General features: G+C 39.6%; 1 long non-coding RNA gene across 22 annotated transcripts in view; it reads right to left on the minus strand.

Moving 5' to 3' along the window:
* LOC106028267 (uncharacterized) overlaps positions 1-25,078 on the minus strand; it is a 259,749-nt gene that overhangs the window by 88,209 nt on the left and 146,462 nt on the right. For 15 of the 22 annotated variants that reach the window (XR_010049691.1, XR_010049688.1, XR_010049680.1 and 12 more), the window contains 2 exons: positions 17,018-17,149; positions 4,278-4,352 (listed from right to left, as the gene is read on the minus strand). The exons of 2 other annotated variants lie outside the window; for them this stretch is intronic. This is a non-coding gene — a long non-coding RNA (uncharacterized LOC106028267). Of the gene's footprint in view, positions 1-4,277; positions 4,353-16,285; positions 16,341-17,017; positions 17,150-25,078 lie in introns of all 22 variants that reach the window. 5 more of the 22 variants (XR_010049699.1, XR_010049697.1, XR_010049686.1 and 2 more) reach the window with 3 other exon arrangements.

Genomic DNA, 25,078 nt, shown 5'->3' on the forward strand with positions numbered 1-25,078 from the left:
CCTTGCTTTTCTGTCGTTCCTCTAAGCCACCACCTTCCATTTACACTCCACCTCCACCACACTGGCTTCCTGACTGTCCCTCAGTGTGCTGGGTCCACTGCTGTCTTTGGACCTTTGCACAGGCCGTTCTCTCTGCCTGTGTCACACTTTACTAGTTACACACTGACAGTGTCATCTTCTATATATTCGTTCAAACGGTACTCATTTTTAAGATTATAAACATGAATACTGTTCTTTCTTGCCAGTCCTAGAAGTCTAGAACTTTATTTACTCTTTCATTTCATTTACTCCATAGCATACTCCATCAGAAATGTAATACATTGATTTATGTATTTATGTATCACATTTACTGTCTGTCTATTCATGCTGCAATGTAGGTTTGGTAAGTGCAGGGATTGATGTCTGTTTGGACCACATCTTTTTTAAAGTACCTAACCAAGTAAGAATGGTACTTGACATAAGAAGTCACTCAGTGGATACTGATCTGAATTGAATAGCATGAAACAGGCTTCTAGAGAAAGAATCTGAATTGATAGAACTGGGCCTCTTTTAAACAACTTTCCTTGAAACAGCTTCATACAGGAATATTTTCCAGTATGTAATTTGATCATAAGCAAGTGGGCAGGATGCCAGGGTGTCCCCCATTTGTTGGAAAAGACATAACAACCTAGAGTGTTTGAAAAAAAATGAAGATACATTTTCCCTCTTTTTGTTTTTAAGATCTGGGTAATATATTTTTAGACAATTCAAGAATGAGTTCAGAGCAGATCACACAAATGTATTCTATAAAGACAGAAATTTGCTGAAAGGGTCAAGCAAAACAAAAACAGTGCTTGCTTTCTTTTCCCAGAGTTCATTGTAATTTTATAGAGCACTGTGACCCATAGATATCACCTGTGCCACTGATGGCCTAAGCCCCCTTTCATTAAAGTAGTATTAGGGAAAAGTAGCAGTCTATGGAATCTTTATTTTGTCCAGTCTTGGCGATCTAAAAGAAAATTGAGAAGCACTAAGTTCTGGATGTGTGATTCCTGTCTGAAGCATCACCTGGGAACTTACTATAATGGCAAATCTTGAGATTCACCCTATTCCAGATTTACACATTCAGACACTTTCAGGACACTACTCAGACTTCTTTGATTTTATAAGTCCTCTAGGTGATTCTGATGCCTTCTCAGGTTCACATACAAATTTATAATGGCTTTCACAGCAAGGCAGCATTAAAGTACAGACTTCTTTCATTGACAAATGCAATAAATTTGCTAGTTCATCTAGCACTCAGCAATGACTCAATGGGATTTTCTCTTGTATTAACCTTCGGAAGCTCTTTCTCCATGTTCTACCACAGATTAATTAGAAAACTGTTCAAATATTCCAGGCCAATTTGATTGATATCATAGTGCTTGGGGCTGTTTGCCCCCCAGCCTCTTCCAATTGAGAATTATGAATCCAGATTTTAACAAACCATTCCTCAACATGTCTTCAACTTGACAATTCCATTCCAACAGTGAAGATGACCACAATGGAAGGTAAATTAAGGCAAAGAACAGACACTGAGGGTTGTAGGAATTTGACAAAATAAAACCCACTTGCTGATTTAAAATATTAATTCACAACTAGGTCATTAAGAGCTCCTTTGCTTTGATTATTTGCACAAAAGAGTTGCTAAATTATTTAAAAACTAAGATTTCAGGTAGCCTAAAATAAATATTCCTTAAGGTCCAATTTTTAAGCACTCTCACATTTTTACTAGTCCTTTAAAGGTAGATAGGGATCTCATTTTACAGATAACACAGCAGAAACTTAGAGAATTATCTAAGAACACATTGATATGGAGATCAAGTCCTTGGATTTCCCTATAGATATTAATTTAATTGCATAAATATATATTAATACCTGTTCAGTACCAGCACCACCAGCAGTAGCAGGTGGAAAATTACAAATTTCTGGCATCCTCCTGTTTTTAAGGACGTCAGTAGAAGAGATCCTGTGTCTATCTTTGGTTAAACTGGAATCCCAGTAAAGTAATGGAAGGATTAGCAAAAATGATTGATTTCTGCAATGAAGAAATCTTAGAGCAGCATGGATTTCACCACAAGGTGTACCAAGGTCCTCACAGTGACCACCCATCATTTAATCCAGACACCAAGTAGTTTCTGGGTGAGGTGATTCACACCTGCAAAACTTCCAGCATTTGGGAGGCTGAGGCAGGACCACAGTGAGGCCAGTGTAGGCCAGCCTGGGCTACATAGTGAGTTCAAGGCCAGCCTGAACTACATAGTAAGATCCTATTTCAAAGACAAAAAATTAAAGGAAGAAGACAGCAAGGTCTACATTATGGCAAGAAAGCTTAAAAGCACCCTACTACGTGTTATTAATATTTCATATTCAGGATAAAACTGTAGAGATACATCATGAGAAAATGATAAGCTTGTAAAAAGTCAGTGAAAATTGGAGTTTAAAGCAAGAAAAGATTAAACCTAACCATGAACAAATGGCATTTTACAATTTAAAAATAGTATGATGAGTAGCTATATTTTCCTTTTAAATTTATTTTTACTAGTACATGTTACAATACATAACAATTATATTCATTTTATGGAATATATATATATATAGCTTTATTCCTGTTTTTCACTTCTTTCCTCCTTCCTCAGATCCCAATCAGATCCCTTTTATTTTACTCTTTTAATTATTTATATTTTGGGTTTCTCATGTAAGAGAATGTACACAATATTTAATCTTCTATTCATCTGATGATGTCTAAATAAACTGCTTCCACAATTTAGCCATTATAAATTGTTCTGCTATAAACATGGATATTTATATATCACTGTATCATGACGGTTTTAATTCACTCAGGAATATTTCAAGAGAAGTATAGCTGTATCAAATGGAATTTCTTTTGGTGTTCTGAAGAGTTTCCAGATGTATTCATTTAAAACCCTGTAGGTCTGCTTAGTAAAGTTATACTAATGAGAACGAGGGATCGAATTCAGAACTCTACTCTGAAAAATACTGGCTTTATGATCAAAGGTAAGATTTTGTTGGTGGTAACAGGTACAAACAAAATAATCTTAGGTAAGGTTTTTGATAAAGTTTTCACTCTTACTTTCCCTTCTTTTGCTTTCTTTCTTTCTTTCTTTCTTTCTTTCTTTCTTTCTTTCTTTCTCTCTTTCTCTGTTTTTCTTTGTTTCCCTTGTGGTACTGAGGCTTCAACCAGGGGCCTTGCACTCACTATAATAGCTGAATTACGGAAGCAGCCTGTATAGCTATCATCAGATCAATCATTTTTATGTGAGCACATGAAAAAATGTGGCAAAGGAATACAGTAGATTTCTACTCAACTATGAAGATGGACATAGGGATCTGCCTTGAGACCATCATGCTACATGAAATAAATCAGACATAGAAGATTAAATTTTGCATGGGTTCTCTTACATGAGAAACCCAAAATATAAATAATTAGATAGTAAAATAGAGGAGAGGGCTAGACAGGGGAATAAAACTGATCAAGGTGCAAAGTTTTTCATGAAACATCGGGAACTATGCAGGTATAAGGCCATATTTATACATTCAGTCAATATTGGATGCACCTATAATATTCTCTGACTGGTACAAAATCCTAGGGATATCCAAGCAAATAAAACAAAATTTTGGTATTTTCTATCCTACTATTAGAATAGCTAGGGAATACTCATAGACCTGAAATGATATTTCAAATAACATGAAGTCTGGAAAAAAATGGACATGAGAGAGCTTCCCAAGTGAGTTGAGATTTCTTTGTTAGAAAGTCAAAAGTAGCCTTTAGTAACTTTAAAAAAAAAAAGATTGCAAAGTGATTTTAATATAAGCTTAGGTCAGCCAATCTGAAAAAGAGTACAGTTAGCCTTGAGTCATGGCAAAAAGAAAAAAGAAAAAAAGAGATTTAGGGAAAAGATTAGGAAGAGCTGTATTTTTTCTGGAATATTGAAGCTGGTTATTGAAACATACTATCAAATTTCTCTGCTGAAGACATTCTGAACATGATTAGCTAATTCCATTTTAATGGGTTTAAAACTATGATTAAAATTAGTTGTCAGAATAGTCTTTTTATTGAAGTTACTCTTCTAGAATTCTCTGAATGGTAACTAGATGGAGTATAAAACTGTTTTCTTCTCTATCCCTTATTTGGCTCGCATGCTCAGTTCTAGATTTGGAAACTCACAGATATTGCTATGAAATGTATCACAGACCATGACTCACCACAAAAAGGACAAGTGTGTAAGTCACCTTACCAGTAAAAAATTCCCTGCCAGTCCTCCCCTTTCTTCCTGGGACAAGTCTTCATTTCTTTCTCTCTGATTCATATCCTGAGGAAATCAACATGACACAAAATGGCTGTGTTCAATAAAAAGGCTTCAACCCACATTGTGAGAACATAATCCTTTTTAAGTTCAGACAAATTGTTATCTGCCCAAGACAGTTTTTCCTCTGAAAGGTATCATGTAGGATAGGTAAAACAGTCAAATACCATTCATGCAATGAATCCTTTTTGCCAACAGATCTACAAAGTTCATCTCTCATAAAGGTGGGAATCAGCCAGACAAAGAACTAAAATTCATTTGAACGTCTTGGCATCTGGTACAGCTGGTAGATTTCTACGGTAATACCTAATGATAACTGATTACTGGGTATCAAGCAGCACTGTCTAACACTGCTTCCATGTATTACTTCCCCCAATATAAACCATTCCATAACATAAATCCTATTTTGGACCCTCATCTACAGATGAAGGAATGAGCTTCGGAGAAGTTTATCTTATTTGCCCACAATGCTATGCTAAGAAGCAGAGATACGATTCCAATCCCTGTCTTAACACCAGAATTTAAACATCCAGTCCCTCGTGTGGTCCTTTAAGAAAAAGTGGACACATTATTTCCATTCTCCATGTAAAAGCATGGGAGCTTAAAAGGGATAAATAAGAGTATACAGATTGCTGTTATTTTTGGTTTCAGATTTGAACTCAAGTCAGGCAGATTCTAATATTTATGTTCTGGTCATTGTGATATAAAACATGGGTAGATATTCTCATATTACTCCCTGTGAATTATTCTTTTTTCTTTTTAAACAAAACAGAAAAAATTGTAGAAATAATGCATAATTTCAAAAAAATGTAAGAAATCAACACTAGCTAAGATATTCCATATTGTTATCTTAGAAGTAGTTGTTCAAGTTACAATATCAAAGCATAAAAAATGAACAGGCAATCAAACAATGACAGCACAAAACTATTCTTTTTGATGAACTAACAGAGAATTAGCAGTATGGTTATGCACCTGGCACACTTATACATACATACAGTTAGATGTGTATACCTACAAGCTGTTCTTTCCTTGTGAGTACTTTCTTTCCCTTTCATTATTATAATATCTAGTGTACATTTTGGGTCTTGTGATGGGTAAGACCCATCTCTTGAATCAATTAAAATAAGCAGCTACTCTGTATAGAACTTGCATGTGAGACTTTGAAGACAGTGGGAAAGAAGCAAGTATATTAACCTTGCCTCCAATAACTTTAAATTCAAATGGGCAGAGAAAATATGCAGAAGAATGGACTAACGTCCGTTGCAAAGCACTGTGTCAGCACAGGTAAAATAACATCCTTTGAGCTAAATAAATTCTAGAGAGAAGCTGGCGGGAGTTGAGAATAAAGAAGAATTGATCGAGGGAAGCATCTTAGGAGAGTTATATAATGATGTGTATGACAAATGGAGTTGATCCCAATTCCTGAAATCTTCCTGGATATTTTGTGAACAGAAATCAAAGTACTTTGGAGAGCCCATGGCAGGAAAACACAACGTTGGCACTTACTGGAAAGTTTCTATTGAAGATACAGCTCGTGATCACGGAGCAATGCAAAGGTTGAAGGAGTAGAAAGCATTTTTCTGGGATTACAGTTAAAACTATAAAAACTATAAATCAAACCTACACTCATTCTTTACAAAGGAAGGCCAAAGGGCAGAGAGAAGGGAAAAGAAGACTCAATTTCAGCATTTACAAATGATTTTCTATGAGATCTATCTGGTCTAATGGAAAAGAAAAAAATTATACTAATTTTGGAAATAGGATATCACTGAATAAATGAATTCACATACTAATAACCTAGTTCAGACCCCCTTTCCCACAGATCTCGAATTTAATAAAGACTGGGCTGTTTAAAAACCCTCTGGTATGGTAAAGGAATATTCTTCACTTCCAAGATTCATTAACCATGTTCTACTTTCCTTTCACTCAATATGGGAATTTCAGCCTTCAGTACAACTATTTGTTTACTGGGATTTCTCAAAGAACAGTGTTTCCAGGGTCAATGATTTAGCTTGGTGGTATAAGCACCCACCTGGCAAGTGCAAGGTCATGAGTTCAATCCCAGGTACTCAAAAAGAAAAAAAAAAAAACAGTATTTCTCTACTGTCTAAGAACAATATGCATTCAAGATGCTAATGAGCATAACTAAATAAAAGTTTCAAAGGCAAATAAACTTGGAGTAGCTGAACTCACATATTTTACTTAGCAGTCTTAGATATACTCTTGTGCTTTTTAAGTCTACAATGAAAACAAAGTCAACATTTGAGTTGTGGGGTCGGAAAGACTTCCACCCACATTTTCAAAGAAGGGTAGGGAGGCCAGGCAATGTGCCACTGAGAGAGCAGTGTGTGAAGCTGTGAGTGGGAAGCCAAAGTGGCAATGGAGACCCCAGAAGGTTGGGAGAGCCAGGAGCATGAACTGTCTGAGGAAAACTGCAAAGAGGGAAGAGAGTGAGCCCAAGAGAGAATCCATGGGAGCTGCTACCACCAAAGTGCCATAGGAGCAGAGCCACCCAGGTAGAGAAACTTTTAACCATAGAATACCTCCTAATTTTGCAGCAATTGCATTGATGCCTCATGGACCATGCTCTCCTTGCTTGCATATGTTTGAAAAGGTAACTCTTGATAGAGTTGGATCCAGACGCACACATAGAGTGAGAGGACAGCCTACTTTCCATGACTTTGGAATGCTGGTCCTTTGGAATTACAGGTTCTTTGGATTTATTAGTGAACTAGAGTAAGTGACAAATCTTTAATGTCTCATTGCATGTTCTTCAGTGTCAGCTTTACAGCCATATAAAAAGAGGACCGCAATCATCCTGGTAACCTCCTGCTAAGCACTGGTGTCAGTGAGGCACAAGGGATATAAGGCAGGGCTCTCTTTCTCACCAGACAGCCAATGGCTCTCTGAAAACTGAAAAACCACATGGAGTGAAAGACGGTATTGCAGTTTAGATTTAAAATGTCCTCCCAAAAGCCTCATGTGTTCAAAGAGAGGGCTTTTGGAAGATACTGGGATCACGGCAGAGGCACTAATCTCCTCAGTGGATTAACCCACTGAAAAATTCATAGCTGAATGTGCTGTTAGGTGGTGGGGACTTGCTAGAGGAGGTGAGTTACTGAGCAGGTGCTTCTGAAGGGTGCATTCTGTCCCAACGCCTATCTTTCTCTCTTGGACTCATCCCCTGCCCTTCACTTCCTGGCTCTCAAGGTAAGCAGATTTCCTCCACCACACCCTCCTGCCTGAAATCTTTTTTCTTGGAAACAGCTCACCAGGGGCTGAAAATTCTGATACTATGAGCCAAAATACAGTATCCTTCCCTTAAATTGTTGATGTCAGGTATTTTCTGTAGCAATGAAAGTCTGACTAATACAAATGCATGCCTGAACAATCTGTGTCAATTACATTTCAGTGCTTCACCACAGCCTTCGACATGCACTCCGAAACATTCAGACTCCTATAGCACATCAAACCCTACCGTTGGAGGTACTTCCCTGCCCTCTGTCTCACCTGAACAGAGAATACGACTGACTCACACTGAATACAACGGCATTGCACTTCTGAAGAGTATATTCTGTCCCTAACTCCTTCGTTTCTCTCTTGGGCTCATCCCCTGCTCTTGGCTTCCTGGTTCTCAAATAAAATCATCTTATTATATTGCATTGTTTATTACTGTTTACAGAGACACAGAAGCAAAAGCAGCACAGTTAGATTTCTATCATGAGAGGAAGTCTGACAGTGAAATGTCTGTCTAGAAGAAGACACTTTAGTTAGTAGGGAGAACACCTTTACTTAGAACACCCAAACTCCATAATGTATAGTGCATCACAGCTAAATCAGACTGCCTAACCTACACGCTGTTCTTCTGCCCCACCCTCGAGCCAGATAGGTATAAAACACCCAAGTCAATGTATTGACATGTTGTACATTTTGCAATAGCATTGGCCAAGATTTTCAACCAGGAAGTAAAATTAACATAATTCTTGATGTCAATATTTCATCTCTCCATGTAACTATATATCTTTTCAAGGGCTGGGAATATGGATCAGGAGTGCAGTTCTTGACTGGCAAGTGCAAGGTCCTGAGTTCAGTTCCCAGTGCCACACATACACGCGCACACACAAAAGAAGTGCACACATCTTTTCATAGCTTCCAAATTACCTTGATCAATTAAGAACTCTCTACAGGTGAAGAGATTTAAAGGATAACTTGTTTGCACAATGTGTTATGGTTTACTAGATACTTTCATTCACATACCTCATTCTCAGTGAAACATAACATACAAATAGCAGAATAAGATCAAAACCCAGTCTTTCTGACTTCATAGCATCATCAACTCCTCAAAAAATGTGTCAAAAACTGGACATTTTCTGACAGATTTCAATAATAAGTTCATGGTGACCTTAGTTTTTTCTATACTCTCAGTGTACTATTCTGTAAAGTTATTTCTTTATGGGAGCTAATTTTCTAATTATTTCATATTTTGTAACTTACCTTCCTAAACAAATAAAACCATCTTATTATACTGCATCTTCTGGTATTCTCTGACTTTCATACATGCTGTTTTTACCATAGGGAATGGCTCCTCTATCCAGTTGTACAACCAGACTTAATCCCATTGAACAAGACTCAGCAAAAGCTTTGCGCAGGGGTAGTACTGTAGCCAGTTATCCTAGGGGTGATCACAGGAAACTCACTGTGGCCTGCACTATCTGTGACCAGGGAGGAGGCTCTTCTGTGTGTTCTGATAGCCCCCAGAACTCAGCTGAATTCTATGGTGATCATCTCTTTGTCACATTTCCCCCTTGACACCAGTGATCTCAAAAACAGGAATCCTATGTGACTTTCCCTGAAATCCCCAGAATATAGCACATAGAAAGCTTTCAACAATTAGTAAGTATACACATGGAGAAACAAAACAACATAAAACCAATTAAGGCAACTGGTCTCCATGGTGAAAGCCCATAAAAAGGCCATAACAAGCATCATGACAAGCTGGGCTTCTCTGGCACAGGTGAGGCAAGACACAAAGTTGCTGCACTGCCCAGGAATCAGGTCTCACAGACAGCAAAGGTGGACCACAGGGTCTTAAAAGAAGAATAGACAGTTATACATGAAGTCCAAGAAGCTCAGAGGAGTAGGGCATTGGGTGGCTGGGGAAAGACAGGCTCCAACAGGGCTCAGTTTTGTTTCAGCTGTACAGTGTAGCAGGCCCTGACCTACGTACCACCTAGCCTGGTGGTTCAACCATGCTATCATTTTTCCTAGCTCCAAGGACTTACTAGAGGTTTTGCTAATATCTTCAGTCTTCCCAGGAAGCAAATCTGAGAGAATAAAATTGTCCCAGTGAGAGAAGTCAAGGACAAAGTGAAAGGGAGAATTAGAGGCCCCAATTCTGGACATTTGTGGAGTCTGGCATACCTAGACCTTCCAGAGTTTGATTGCCTTTTGCTGTTTTCTACCTGAATTAAATCAAGGTGTCACTTTGAAGCATGAGGTTTATCACCAGCACTAAGACCAACAAATAGGGAGAAAGGGGCTGCTTGAGGCCATATTTTTCAATGGACCCTTTCTCATCATCTCCCTCTATCCTTTTATTTAAAGTTGGAAACAAGGTTTAAATCCCTGTTTTAACACCGCCAATTCTACTCACAAGAGTTTACATAGAACCAAAACGTTTTCCCCAGAATAGTGTTCTATCCCACAGACGTAGCTTTCCTTGCTAATTGTTATTTCCTTACTTCAAGGTAAGAGACAATCACAGGATTCATATTTGGTGAAAAAATCAAGATGGACAAAGAATTCATGTCATGGCTACCACGTAATGATGAGGTGTTTTTGTGTTCATTCACAGAACGGCCCATACATGCACCTGCTTCTGTGGTACACAAGGATCTGGAGACAAAAGGAGCAAAAAAAGCTCCTCAACTTGAAATAGTTCACTCAGCAGAGTGAGAAACACCGTAACTTACTAGTACCTGTATAGCTCACATTGAACAACCGTGAAAATATGTATTTATTAGTTTTGTAATATCTAGTACATCCCTTTTGAACCAGTTATGAGGCAAGTAAAAATTACCAGCTAACAACTTCTTAGCTACATTTAAATTCATTTTTAATTTTTCAAAAATCCTGGTCTCACACAAAAAATCAACTGGAGACAGCACTTAGTTATTTTTGAAAATATGAAACATCCTCCAAAGACAATTATTTTCTCCCACTAAGTATATTAAAATAATATGATATAGGTTGTGAGGTGTACTGTCAAATAGGAGCTTCAAAGCTATTTTGCCCAAGGCTAGGCAGCATAACTGCCCTGAAGGGAACTACGCTATTCAGGATACATAGGTTTTTAAGCCCTTGTTAGAATAATGAGTTCTAGAATTCATGTTAACTTTCCAGAAGGTCTAAATCTGCCCAGAGGCAGGTACCAGGATCACCTTAAGTCACTTGGAGTCTCTCCCAGCTCTGTGATTCTTTGATCACTTATACTGAATTTCTCCAAGCCTGTGATGAACTGAAGAGCTATTTCTGTCCTGGTTCTTTCCCTTATATAGGTCAAATCTTATTCCAATGAGTACCATAACAATAACCACCTCATGACCTGGTTATTTTAGACAACCTGATAAAAAGAGAATCAAGTATGACCTCCAAGCCAGAGCTGGCTGTTAGAGAATTTGGCCTAAATAATATTTAAGCAATGAGGCAGCTAAGTCCTAAGTTGTTACCTTCATGGCACTGGGTCATTACAGAACAGTCAGATTAAAGATACAGAAAAAATACCAGTGAGTCTAAAGCACTGTACTCAAAGTCCTGAATCACTGATCCCATCTGCCTGATAGAGACTACAAAGTCACAATGTCTGGACGCTCAGTGTTAAGACTGTCCATGTTGTGCCATAGGAATGGTGTCCATCTTGTATCTTTCCAACCAAACAGCACCAGAGCTTTTTGCTCATCTTAATTCAGGCCGACGGATAAACCTTTGGGACACACTAGGCACCCCTAAACCTGAGGTTTCTTTATCCTTTCTTTCCCAGTAGCCTCAATGTTTCTTTTCTACATACATTGTTCTTGCTTGGAAATACGTGCTAGCTATTGCTGTCCGTCTGTCTGTCTGTCTCTCTCTCTCTCTCTCTCTCTGAAATATTCCTTTATGAGGAATGGAAACTCCCTGAAGAGATATTTCTCTGGTTTGTTCCCAGCTATACTTAACCCTTAAGATTTCAAAGTTGATCTGAAAGATACAGTCATCTTAACTATTATTAAAGGGTAACACCTAACCCATGACCTCTGCAGATTTAATATTCAGATCTTTTAACTAACTTTCAGAAAACCTTGAAATTGCATACCTACAACACTGGCTGCCATCATAAGTGGCTGGTAACTACTTACTACATGAGTGAGTGATTCTTTGAGACCCAACTCCAATCCCCATTGCCCTAAAGCCAGGAAGAGTGTTTCCTCTGATCCCTTAGTATTGCTTGCATTTCTTTATTATACCTATGGGATAGTTTTATTATTTAAGTCTATTTTACCACCAGAGTTGGAGAACATTCTGTTTTAGAGCACCATATCCTTATGCCTAAAACAGTAGGAGTTCTATAAATGCTTTTCTTGAACTGAAGAACATACAGAAATATTTCCCTTGTAACTATGAATGCTAAAGATTTATGATTTAACATCATACCTCAAATTCTGCCCAGCCTCCAGAGGCTTCCATAGATCAAACTGAACAAGCCATGAGTCACTGAGCTCTGAGGGGAGGGGTGTGTGTTTGTAGAGGATTTGTTTCCCGACCCCGATGAATCATGTGTATAATTACCCAAACTGCATCCTGTCTGGGGAAGTAACCAAAACCCCTATTTCTGGCCCAAATGGCTTTTTGGTTTTGTGAGTAAATGCCACTGGCATGCCATTAAATAAATGCCCTCAGAAAGCCCTCAGCCAGTGCTCTAACCTACAATAGCTGGGGTCATGAAAGACCAGCAGCCTTACCATGAGCGCACAATGGGAGGTGCTGCCTTCTAATCTCACCTCTAATTGTATACGTGCTTCCAGGATTTATCAAACATCTGTGCTCTGCTCCCAACCAGAGGTACCACCATGTAATTCTCCTGCGCACAAATAGTCAGTAAGTTTCACCATGTACAAAATAATGACCAAATTTCCTAACCTATAATCCAAGACTCTCCTTAAGGATCCAACCTACCTCACTTGATTTATCATCTTCCATTCCCAGTAACCATATGCTCCACATAAAATGAATGGATTCCTGGGGCTGGCGATATAGCTCAGTGGCATAAGCGCCTGCCTGGCAAGCATAAGGTCTTGAGTTCAATCCCCAGCACCACAAAAAAAAAAAAAAAAAAAAAAAAAAAAAAAAAAAAAAAGAGTAGATTCCTGTGCTCTATGACACTGGCTCTGTCTGATACTAAAGCTACACCCTCAGTCCTTTATGTGTTTCACTTAGAACCAGGATCTCCCTAAGTTGCTAAGTTTCCCAAGTAAGGCTCAAATTCAAAGTCTTCTTGCCTCAGTGTCCCGGCAGTTTTAGGATTACATGCATGTGCCACCATGTTCAGCTCTGTTGCTTACTTCTAGTGTGTATTATAAACACATGTGTACACGTTTCATTCTGTAATAAATCACTTTTTGAAGAAATCTGAATCTTAGTTCTTCAACTTTCAGCAATCATGTCACAATGAAGGGCCAAAATGTTGACTGAATAGAAAATTGAATTCATTCAATTATTTAAGTCTCCATCTTTGGCTTGGAATCATCAGAAAAGTCTTAATATAGAATTTTATTATTCTTCTCTCACTTGTATTATCCATCACCTCTCCATGAAAACACAAGATTAAGACAATCTTTGGCCTTGACAAACAACTATTGTTTTACTCATCTATGAATCTCAAAGGCAGGGTTTTATTCCAGGCTTCCTTCCTCTGAGGTCCAGCTCCTTATGGCTTGGTTTGCTAGTGGATGTCACAAGTTCTAGGGAAAGACATATTTTGATATTAACTTGAGTAAAGAAAATTAGTAAAAAAAAAAAAAAAAAAGGGATCTGCTGTTTCAAAAAAAAAAAACTTTTTAAAAGAGTATATTGCAAAAGCAAAGACTTTTCTGTCATTTTCTGTTTTGTAGTACCCATGCAACAGCATCAATATCAGGGCAGATGGATAAGTGAGAGTTGATGTAATAAAGTCTTGCTTTGTTTGGCTACAAAGCACTGTGCTTTCCTTTCTTATTCATATAATGCTGGGTATGAGAACGGGATGTAGAAGAGAAGGCTAAGATCACCCAGCCAAGGTCAGATAAGGAGGAACACGATGTTCAGAGTTTTGCATCTTTTTACTGTCTCTTGGCAATGGCTGTATCTGGATGATAAGAGAGCTGGGTGGCATTGGTCCAATTGATACCCCTCTCATACTTTCTCTAGGCTGCCACTAAGGCACCTGCAAAGGCCCAGTTCTACCTATACCATTTAATGATTGGATGACCATAAAAAAGCTCACAATTTTTCATCAGTTTTGTAAGCATGATATCACTTAGGACAATACAGCAATGGCCAGACTTTCTAAAGCCTAGAATACCTGTCAGATACTAGTCACTTCCGTAATCTAGAAGATGATTTTTTATTACCCACCCTAAGGGTTGACAAATATTTGTAGGGGCTTCATAAGAAACATTTTGAGCTCTACAGACCATTTGGTCTCTGCTTTAACTACTCAACTCTTTCTTTGTAGTAGAAATGCAATCACAGGTGATGTACAAATGGATGGAGCCTTATGCTGATGAATCTTTATCTACAGAAACAAATCGTAGGCTAGAGCTGGCCCATGGGCCATATTTGCAAATTTCTACCCTATGCATCTTGTAAGAATGTTACAGGCAAAGGGAACTATATGAACTCTTCCTGGCATGAAGAATGATATTATTGGCTTGCTGAAACTTTCAGGAAATTCTTTAAGGTAGTCTCTGAGATCAGAGTTTTAATTTTGCATATTACCCTTATCTTCTTCTTGATCACCAACATTATTTTGTGCCTATTTATGAACTGTTCCTGAAAGAATAACAAAAGAACCCTAGCTTTTTATACTTACTGCTTGACCACACTATCTTCTGGGAAAGACAGCTCTGATTATTGTTAAAGAAAATATCAATCATACTTGTGGCAAAAGGTTACTACATTTTTTTAACAAATTGGTCCTTTGAGCAAGATGAATTTTAATGGATTGGTTTATTAACCTAAAGGTTGAACCAGACTGAGAGTAACTGAATGATTTGTTCATAATTAGTATTATTTATAATTATTTTACTTCGGAAAAAATATCACCTTAAATGTCAGGATGTTTTTTAATTGCCTCCGATGAGGTTCAAAATAATTGACTTTGCAAATGTATTTTTAAAAAAAAAAACTCACTTGAAAATACCTGCTACTGCTGACAGTCTGTCTAAAAGAAGCAAGGTATTGATATTCATTCTAGAAACAGAGCAGAAATCGATCCATTATTTTTTTTAACCACATGAATTGTGTGTTGTGGTTACTTCTGAACATGAAAATAGCTGAACTGTTGAAAAAGCAAGTATGTTTGTTCCTTTTGCCACCTAAATCTGCTTTTTAAATGAGAATGACATGTGAATTTTATGTATGTCTTCTGAAATATACAGTTGCATATTTTTCAACAAATGGGAGATATATACATATATCTCCTCATAATTAAAAGAGAAGATATGTATGTGTGTGTGTGTGTGTGTATATATATATATATATATACATATATATATATATATATATATATATATATGAAAGGAGAAAATATGTATATGCATACTCGGTGATTTTAGAAAAATAGCAAGTTTTATACATACTGTGCATCTATAATGTGATTTACATAGGACTAACTTTTTAAAGAGGAAGAGGTATATGAGTTACAATTAGTATCTCTATAAATATTTGATCTATGTATCAGTCGATTGGTGGCAATGAAAAGGACTAGGAGAATACATTAACAGCTGGAGAGAGTTTTTAAAATAATTTAGACCCCGGAAAGTGAGCCCGTGGCTAGAGAAAAGCACACAGCAGAGCCCCGATGACGCTGAGCACGTGTAGAGTCAGCCATGTCCGTGCGCACAGATGCAGTCACGCACTCCCTGAGGATGCGTCCGGATGCAGGAAGAGAGGGCTGTGGCAACTCCACCTGACAGATGAAGAGAAGCTGAACTCTGCCCCCTGGTCCACATTGTCCTCCCCAGACATCTGCTGTGGGGACTTGAGGAAAGGGTTAACACGGTTTACAGGTGTCGAGGCCAAATCTTCATAAGCCAGACCAAGAGGACAGAGCCCAACTTCCTATCTGTGATATTTCAAAGAAAAAGTGACAAGTGACCTGGTACGAGCATCCTAATAGGGAATAGAGCAATGGGATGATTAACCTGGCCTCCGATCTGCTTCTTCGAGCATATGCATCTGGCCACACCTAAGACACACTGCGACCTTTAGTCTACTGGTAGCCTCCAGGACACAGATAGCTCTCGCCCAGGTGGCAAGCAGACACCATCAATCTATCTGCTGTTTGAGAAAGAGAAAAATGTAGCCGAGGCCAAGAAAAAAGAGTATCTGAAAACCGAAAGAGAAAGATCGCACGGTTTCCCACTTAAACTGCCAAAGAGATTGCTCTACAAGCGCTGTGGATATGGAGAGTTATGTATTTAAAATTTCCCACAAATAGTAGAATACTGTATGTGTGAGGATGTGCGCATGTGTGTGTGTGTGTGTGTGTGTGTGTGTGTGTGTGTTCCTCCAAAGCTCAGTAGGCAAATCCCCTGCTGAGAGTAGTAGGGGTATATTAACTGATTAATTATTATTAATGCCAACTTTTATTTAGCTAGCAATTATAATCTATTAAGAGCATTTATTCACATTATCTTACTTACTCAATCCTCAGAAAAATCCTGTAAGGCTCATCAGTAATATATTATTATCTTCCTTCTACAGACAAAAGAAAAAGAAACACCAGTGTTTCCTTGCTTAAACTAATCGCACCAATAAGTGGCAAATCCTGGACCAGAATACAGAATCTCTGATTCTTAGTCCATTACTAGAGCAATGTTGGGAGAGTCAAAGGAAGTAAAGGAAAGTGTGCAACATTAGTTCCGAGAGGAGCTGACCCGAAGAGGCCAGCAGACCACAATTCCTTGTAGTTTAGTTCAAAGGCCGAGTAGGTGTTGCTCCATGACACACAACCAGCATGATTAGATCCACTGAGGCAAACCTACTCACTTTGAATTTCTTATCCAACTACACATTCCCTGTCAATCTCTCAGCCTCTCATTTCTTGTGAAGTTTCTAGGGCGGCCGAGTTGGAATCAACTTCAAACCAATTTCATCTCTGATTCAGTTCCCTCCCTCTCCCGCCCGCCTGTGGTCGGCCTTTCACATCGCACCGTGAGACCATTTTATTTCCTTTGCCCTCCTCCAGGCAAAACCCTCTCTTTTTTTGGCCCTCTTCTCTTCCTTGATCTCCCAAGGCCTCTGTACCCTGCTTTTCCCCTTAAATCTCTTCTGCACACCCTCTGAGGTTGCTCTATCCAATCTTCCCACCATGAGGGGCTCTGTGCCTCTCTCCCTGAGGACGCCTCTCCTGTCGTCCCTTCCCAGGCACCTACCTGAGCTCCACAGCCAGAGGCACCTCCTGGTTGTCCCTCAGACGTGCTGGTGCTGTCTGTAGCTGCCAGCCTCCATCCAGGGCCCCGGGAGTCCTGCGTGTCTTTGTTCCTTTGCCTCCTTAGTTTAGAATGCTGGTAAACAATACACAATAAAAGATGGCATCGGCTACGAGTCTGGCTGCAGCTTCCAACAGTGTTATCTCAGACTCCAACATTGCAACAAAGAAATCTCACCGTTGGGTGAGTGAAAACCAGTTGCAGGACAGGAGGAGAAAACTTCAGCGCTTCCAAAATTCCTCAGCCTCAGCTGCCCTCCAGGGGCTCCCCCTTGTGGGAGATGTGTGGCATGGCAAGGGAGGACTCAAGACCATGCCTCAGTAGAAGTATAAAAGACAGAAAACAGCGCACAGCCGGGAGTGGGACAGGGGAGTAGAGGCTCGGGGTCCAGCTCCAGCCATGGTCTCTGTTTGAGTTTCAGGTTGGGGCCTCAGGGAAGCACTCTGGGGATCCAGAGTTCTCTGTGCGTCTGTCTCCAAATGCAGGTGAGTAGAGTTAGCATGAGTCAAACCCTGCACTGCACAGCTAATGCTCTCTATGGAAATGCTGATTGACAACCACTGCCTCTGCTGCAGGTCCAGTTCCCTGACCAGCACAAATGCATCATCAAGTCAGACACGCACAGGCTGCTCTGGGGAGACAGGCGTGGTCGCCCTCGTCTGAGTAAATAAAGCAGGACGTGCCAGTCTCCTGGGCTCTCTTGGTCTTTGGGGGTCCCAGGAGCCCTGACAACTTTCTGCCGCTGCATTTGATGAAACCAGACTGGCTGTCCATGTAACTTCTTTCTGCAGACAGATCCAGGCTCCTTCATTCTAACCTGCCCTGGCAGGGAGCTGGGAAACCAAACATATCGCTCTGTTTCTGCAAACAGAATGAGAAGCTCATGCAATCAAGTGATGTTTCAATGCCCTAGAATAGTCATCAGTTCAGCTAGGATCAGAACTGGGTATCCTGAGCTCCTCCTGCCCTGTGAATCTAGACTATGCTCTGTCTCTGGAAAAAGGGGGAGGGGCTCAGACCACACCCAAAAGGGGTGATGAGTGCAGCATTAAGGATATTGATCACCTCTCCCCCTATTGTGAGGACAGCGTGCAGGTTGTGACACAGACAAAGAGATTCCGAATGAGCCTACAGGAGAGAATTCGCCATATTGTCATCTATGGAAGAGATAACCAAGATGCTCTTCACTTATTAGTATGCAGGTATAAAGGCCAAATAAGGAAATTCCAGAATGACAAGAGTGGTCTGGTGCTGGTTCTGGGTTACCATGTGCCTTGGGACATATTACCTGATTTCATCAACAGATGAGTTCCAAGATCCTGATTGCCAGGTTAGGTTCGCTCCATTTAATGGATGACGAAACTGAGGTCAGAGTGGTTAATGGACCATAATACATTGCAGAGGTAAGGAACAACAAAAGTTGCTGTCATCAGGTCATACTGATGTAATGGCTCTTTTGGCAGAGGGGAGAAGGGAAAATACATGGGCTAAACTCAGAGATTTTGCAGCAAGCTATATCTCCAGCCATTTTGTTTTCCTTTTTCAAAACTTTTTGACACTATTCTGCTAATTTGATCAGTCGCTGTGCTCTTGCCTCAGCCTCCCACTATGCCCAGCTGTATATATTAGTTCTTCTAGCTGTCCTAGCAAGAGAGCTCTGACCAGGGAAGCAATATAAAACACTTCAACCCAATTTTAGTAATCCAAATCTGAAGCCATTTTCCACAGATCTTCGTGAAATATCCCTCCCTCCCCTCATGCTGGTAGGAGCCCTGGAATGAACCACTGCAAAGCTCAAAGTTGGCATAAATCAGTAACACCCATTTTATTCAAAACCACAGTACTTCAAGGGCTCTCTTCATATACAGCCTAGAGACTATAGGACTAGAGACAAAAAACCAACAACAAAACCTAAGCTAAAGAAGCTGTGTACCACTAACATGATCATGACTGATGATGATGGAAAGGAAGAAGATAAGACAATTGGATATAAGACAGGATTACAAACCACGAACTCGATAAATATTTCTCAGACCTGTGTTGGGCGAAAATATTCAAAACTGGCCTAATAGTGCTTAAATTTTATTATAAACTCAAATTAAAAAACAATGAAAATGATTCAAAGAATTAAAGGAAATCTTCAAAAACACAAAGATTCCCTTCCACACGAATAGATCTAAACCTGAGGACCATTAGTGATAGACCTGTTGTGACTGATGATCTTCGGATGCAGAAATACTTCTCAGAAGGAAGCCCCCAGTGTCTGAAAAGCTGGGAGACAATGCGTCAACAGTTGAGAATCAAAAAATAGATAAAGAGCAAAAAAATTTTTAAAAAGCCTTGTTCCCTTTGAACTGTTAGAACATACAATTCTGCTACCCAGGCAAAATGCAGCACACTGAGAACACAGCAACCAAATATACAAGAGATTTGAAATAAGACAAAGAAAACGTGGTATTTAGCTACCATGGAATACTGCCCTGCCATAAAGAATGATAAACTTAAGTCATTTGCAGGAAAATAGATGCATCTTGAGATCATAGTGTTAAATGAAATAAATCAGGAACCCTAGCTTAAATATCACATGATTTTTGGTATACAAAAAACCAAACTATAAATAAATTACTGAGCAATATAAAAGGCAATAAGAAACAGATTGATCATTTGCAAAAGGGAAGGGAATCGAAAGATGGAGGGAGGGGAAGAGAGGAGAGCGTAAGAGGAATAACAAAAAGAATTAAAATGTGTCATTATATGTTGTTTTGAAATTCTGTATCATCATTTTGGTTGTTTTTCTCATTTTTAAATTTTAAAAAATGTGTCATTATATCATTATACATAGACCAATTTCCCGTGACAAATGAAATAATTACAGACTGCAAACAGGTACTTATAAAAATTAAAAGAAAAATTCAAAAAAAGAACAAAGAAACCTGTCATGAGTACTTAGAGCATTGGGAATATTTAGGCTGATAAAGATGCAATTCTATAATTGCTGTCTTACATTATCTCCCAAGGAGATAAAATCCGAACCAAACACAACAAAACCGAGAACTTCTGAAAAGAAAGCTTTTGGAGTCACTATAAGAAACATTCTGATAGTTGAGTCCAAAATTGGAAAGGTCACTTCCTGTCTGGAGGAGGGGAAGGGGGCTCTGTCACTGGGAACCCTTTCACAAAGAAGAAGGCATAAGCAAACAGGTCAATAGGAATGAACCAACTTTGGGGGTCCTTCTGACTCTCACAGTCTTTGAGTTGTCCAATACCTTGGGGTTCACAAGCATAAACTAGGCAAAAGAAATGCACCAGGTCCCACATACAAGTATGCTACTTACTAGAGTGGAATCTCTTGGTTTAATTCCAGGATCACTAAGTACAAAGTGCATCTGATCCGTTTCCTTCTCTTTCGCTGAAGCAGAATTGTTAATTTTACTATCTTAGGTAATTCCATGAGATTGAAACCCATCTCAGCTGGAGCAATTGCTCTTCAGTATAGTGGAAAACATAATGACCAGTTTAAGGCGTAGCTTAGATTTTAAGAGCTATTGAGAAACTGTGTTATCCAGCAACTCCTTTCACAACCACCCACATCTCAATTTCTTCTATATCTTCCCCAATTGATTGGTTGCCAGAGACCTGTTTGAATGCAGCTCCCAAGTCTATTTGGCTGCTGGCTACATGAATGGAGCTCAAGAATAAACAAAACATATACAAACAAAATGCATCAGCAAGACATGGAAACAAAGAAATAGAAAATAGCACCTTCAGTAGAATATCAGAGGATAGTGACAGATCTTAAAGTTTATCAGGATTTCTGAAAGTTAGAATTCACAGTAAAAAATACCACCTCCAGGTTGAGAGGCCACACTGATGTCATACGTTACTGGTAACAAATGTAGGTGAGGGGTTGCTTACTCTGCTATCTTTTGCATACATGTGTGAGCCTTACACTACAGACTGGGAAGGTAGAGGACCGGGATCAGGAGAAATAAAAAGGTGATGCTTGCTAATGAAGAATTCCAGAATATTATGGAGCTTTGGGTGAGGCTGATGTATGGGATGTGTTTGGAGCAACTGGAATGATGGGAGGTGGAAGAGACTTACAGAAAGAGCACAAAGCTGGTAGAGATGGCAGACAAGAGAAGGAGATCAATAAAGAATTGGTCCCCAAATATAAAATAGGAAAACCACTATGGAGATTCCTCAAAGAACTGAAAATAGAAATTTCAACTGACCCAGCTATAACCATCTTGGGGTTCCCAAAGGAGTCATCATACTATATGGACACATGCAGAGCCATGTTGATAGCAGCACAACTCACAATAGCTAAGATCTAGAACAACCAGCCGATGCTGGATGATGGCAAAAGTGGTAAATAAGTACAATAGGAGGCCATTGATAAATAAAGAAGAATGGAATCGTGTCATTTACAGGAAAACACATGGAATGTGAGACCATAATGGTAACTGAAACAGACACAGAAAGGTGAATGTGGCATGGTTTCTTTTACAGGAGTAAACTAGAACATAAATAGATAAAAGTTAAGGAAAAGAGAGATTGTAAGAAACAAAAAAGATAAACTTGTTGGAAATGAAGCAAGAGATGGGGAGGGGTTCAAAGAATTGAAATTGATCAAGATGGATTATAAGCATATGCCAGTCCCCTATTACTAGATAGATAGATAGATAGATAGATAGATAGATAGATAGATATGCAGTTTAGATGAGGAGGAAGAAGCCAGAGTTTAGGGATGAAGGAGAAAAGATGGAAAAAAAAAAGGAAAATTTAGACAGAGTGACATGAAGCAGAATTTACAGAGAGTTTCAAAACCTTTCTAAGGCAATCTTAGGTTCTTCAAAGATGGTAAGAGGAAGAGATAAGGGTAAACACAGATAGAGAAGGAGATCAAGAAAATCTGGATGGAAAGATGAAACAATGCTGGACCCCCTGATTCATAACTTCTTTTTTTTTTTTTTTTTGACCAGCCCACTTCTCAAAGCAGTGCAGCTAAGAGAATCTTCCTGGCTCCCAAAGATTATTAGTTCAATAGAAAAACTCTAATCCATCAGGTGTTGGTTCAACACCTCCTATATGCTCAGATATGCTTTAGAAATAGAATTAAAGTATCAGTAAAATACTCTGCTTTAAGCTGTCCCCTAGTAACCCGAATTACTATCCACAGGTTAATCATTTGCTCACTAATACTGTGGGCCAAGGCACATGGCAAACATGAGGAATGCAACAGGACAGCAGGACCCGCTCTCATAGAGTCACAGAGGAACAGGCGAAAGAGAGATGGATCCCCCCACCCCAGGGTTAAACCAGAAGACTTGGGCAGTGGCATCTTGGAGAATCGGCAGCAGTCAGAGCATGGGAAGTTTTTTCTCGACATTAGAATGTCAGAGAATTATTCCCAGTTCTTGGTGTCCACAGAGAGGCTGACGTACTAGAAGGACCACAAGGCAGCTGTAAAGAGCCAGCTGGGCAAAAAGACTGACTTTGTCCTTAAGGAAGGAGACTGGTAACAGAACTGGGAAGCCTCCTCCCCAAGACCATTCACCTTCACGGCTGCTCACCCCGCCTGGTGTGGCCAGGTCAGCTGATACAGCCTTCACCTATGACCACGTAAGCAAATGGCCTGTTTGGAGCCTCTCTGACTTTCTTCCTGTTCTGTGTGCCCTGCTTTTCTTTTTGGGTTTGCAGATGAGTCCAGTCCATCTCATCCACCCTAAATGCCTCGGTTTCGGGGAAGCATTTGCACTTTCCTTGGCATAGGTACAGCTTGCTGAATTCTTTTAGAGGAGGCCAATCACAACAAGCCTTAAAACTGCTGACCCAAGTGGTTTCTTCTTACACTCTTTCCCTGAAAAGAACAGGGAACTCTTCTCATGGGGAGTCTGCACACAGAGAGTGCACATCACACTTTTAAAATGAGACAGGCACAGGTGCTTTTCCCAAGGAGGGGATGGGGTAAAACCAAGTTTCACTTTGATTTTACATTGCCAGATTGGCTTTCACTATGTTTAAGAGTAGGCAAGATGGTTCCAAAACACCCCTTTGGAGACTGTCTTGAGAAAAGTCCCATGAGATCCCAAGTTGGCAGAAGAATTTAGATGTGTCAATACCCTCTCTCATTCCTGAACCTCCACGATGTTCAGGGTTGAACCCTGAAATTACATTCCTACACATTTTGGCTGTGGGAAGAAGGAGGAATAAATACAGAGGCAACTCTTAGTTTTTAATAACCGTAGAGAAGCATTTGGGCAGAAACAGACTTCAGAAGAGATTATTCCAAAGTTGTTTTTTTTTTCTGATTTACAAATTGCTATATCATGACTCAGTACATTTACTTCTTTGTTTATTTACAACAAAGCTAAGATCAGAACGTATAGCATTCCCTAGTTATCCCTAGCTTAGGCAGCAACATGGAGGGATATTTTAATGTGAGCATGTCAAGCAGCAGTATAGCCAGATTGGAATTAAAAAATTATCCATGGATAATTCACAAAGCCTGTAATCCACGTTCAGGTCATTGAGAACTGACCACCTCTGAGAAGGACCGGCAAAAGAAGCCAAATAGTGTGTTTCCAACAAAAGAGATGTCATAGAATGGCGTCTTCTATTCTTGGCATTGATTCATGGCTAAGGCAACATACTGCCCCTCCATGCTCCAGCTCTGCAGCAGTGTTTCAGGCCCGGAACACAGAAAGCAAAGGAAAATCTGAACACACTCTCATAATCAAGATTATCTTCATGTGTCCAGAACACTGAGAGTAGTCAGTTAGTGCTGAACTTTCTTATCCAGACAGAAACTAAAGGGTTATCAGTCAAAAATGCTCCCTTAAACTCCGAAGACAAAGGAATCAGGCAGATCTCATTTACCACTGTATGAATACATCATATAGGAACGTCAGCTTGTTATTACCAAAATACTCGGCATTGTGGTAAAAGGTGCATGGTGATGATTCTCCTCGGACTGGAGTCTGCCAAAAGTGCCCCCAGCACCACACAACCCTGGAGGCACCTTTGGGATTTGACAATCATGCTTTTGAGAAAATGCACAAACGGGTACAAATATAATGATGTGCAGTTCTTCTGTATCGCAGATAATTGTGTCTCCTTATCAAGAAAGTAGTAACTATCTTAGGCTAAAAGCAATCTTCAGAATGCAAAACTAAATGGAGTCATGAAAACAGTTTTAATTTTCATTAAAGATGCAGCTGGACCTTCAAGAGCTGCTCATCTTTAGAGCATTTCATAGGTTCTTGGCCAGGGACCAACCTACAACATAAAAGAGCAGAGATCTTGAGTCCACGCAGGTCATTAAAGAATAAAAAGCTTTAGTTAGCTGGACTTCATTTATCAAAAGATTTTTCTTGTTCTGAAGTCATAATGTGCTGTCCAGTGGGAGAGGGCCTCAGAGAGATGCCAGTGGACAAGCCCAGTGGCCTCACGTTAAAACTGTTCGTCTTTAAAGTCAAAAGATGCCATCTTTACTAGACTTCCAAAAGCTCACTTTCTTCACTGTCTTTGGGTGGCATGATAGCAAGAGACACAGAACTCAATAATAAAATTCATTCCCCTGTCGTTGTTAATCCTGAGGAAATCTGGTGCGAGAACCTTGACATTATGAATAAGGACATGGTGACACAAAGAGGCAGGATTGGAACTGACTTAGGACACTGGAAGTCACCCACCTCTGCTCATTGGGCAGGATAACAGTTAAGGCACTTTGTTACATTTCTTTGCATCCCAAGTGTTTGAGGGTACCCTCCTCACTTCTGTGTACAGAGAACCCAGTCACCAAAAGCAATGTAACAGATGCAATAATCATGAGGTGTTGGGGCAGAACACGGGCCCCGTCTCCCAGGGAAATACACATTTCTGTCTGCCCTTCTAGTTCTGATATTGACTCTCAGCAAGAAAGTGCAGAAAGCTAAGTTGCTTCTATTGACCACTACATAATACCCAATTGCTCTGTGGAGAAATCTGACAGTGACTATA

The sequence above is a fragment of the Cavia porcellus genome, unplaced genomic scaffold (genome assembly GCF_034190915.1).
Source record: "Cavia porcellus strain 051 isolate PalLab524CR breed Dunkin Hartley unplaced genomic scaffold, mCavPor4.1 scaffold_9, whole genome shotgun sequence".
Classification (NCBI taxonomy): Eukaryota; Metazoa; Chordata; class Mammalia; order Rodentia; family Caviidae; genus Cavia; species Cavia porcellus.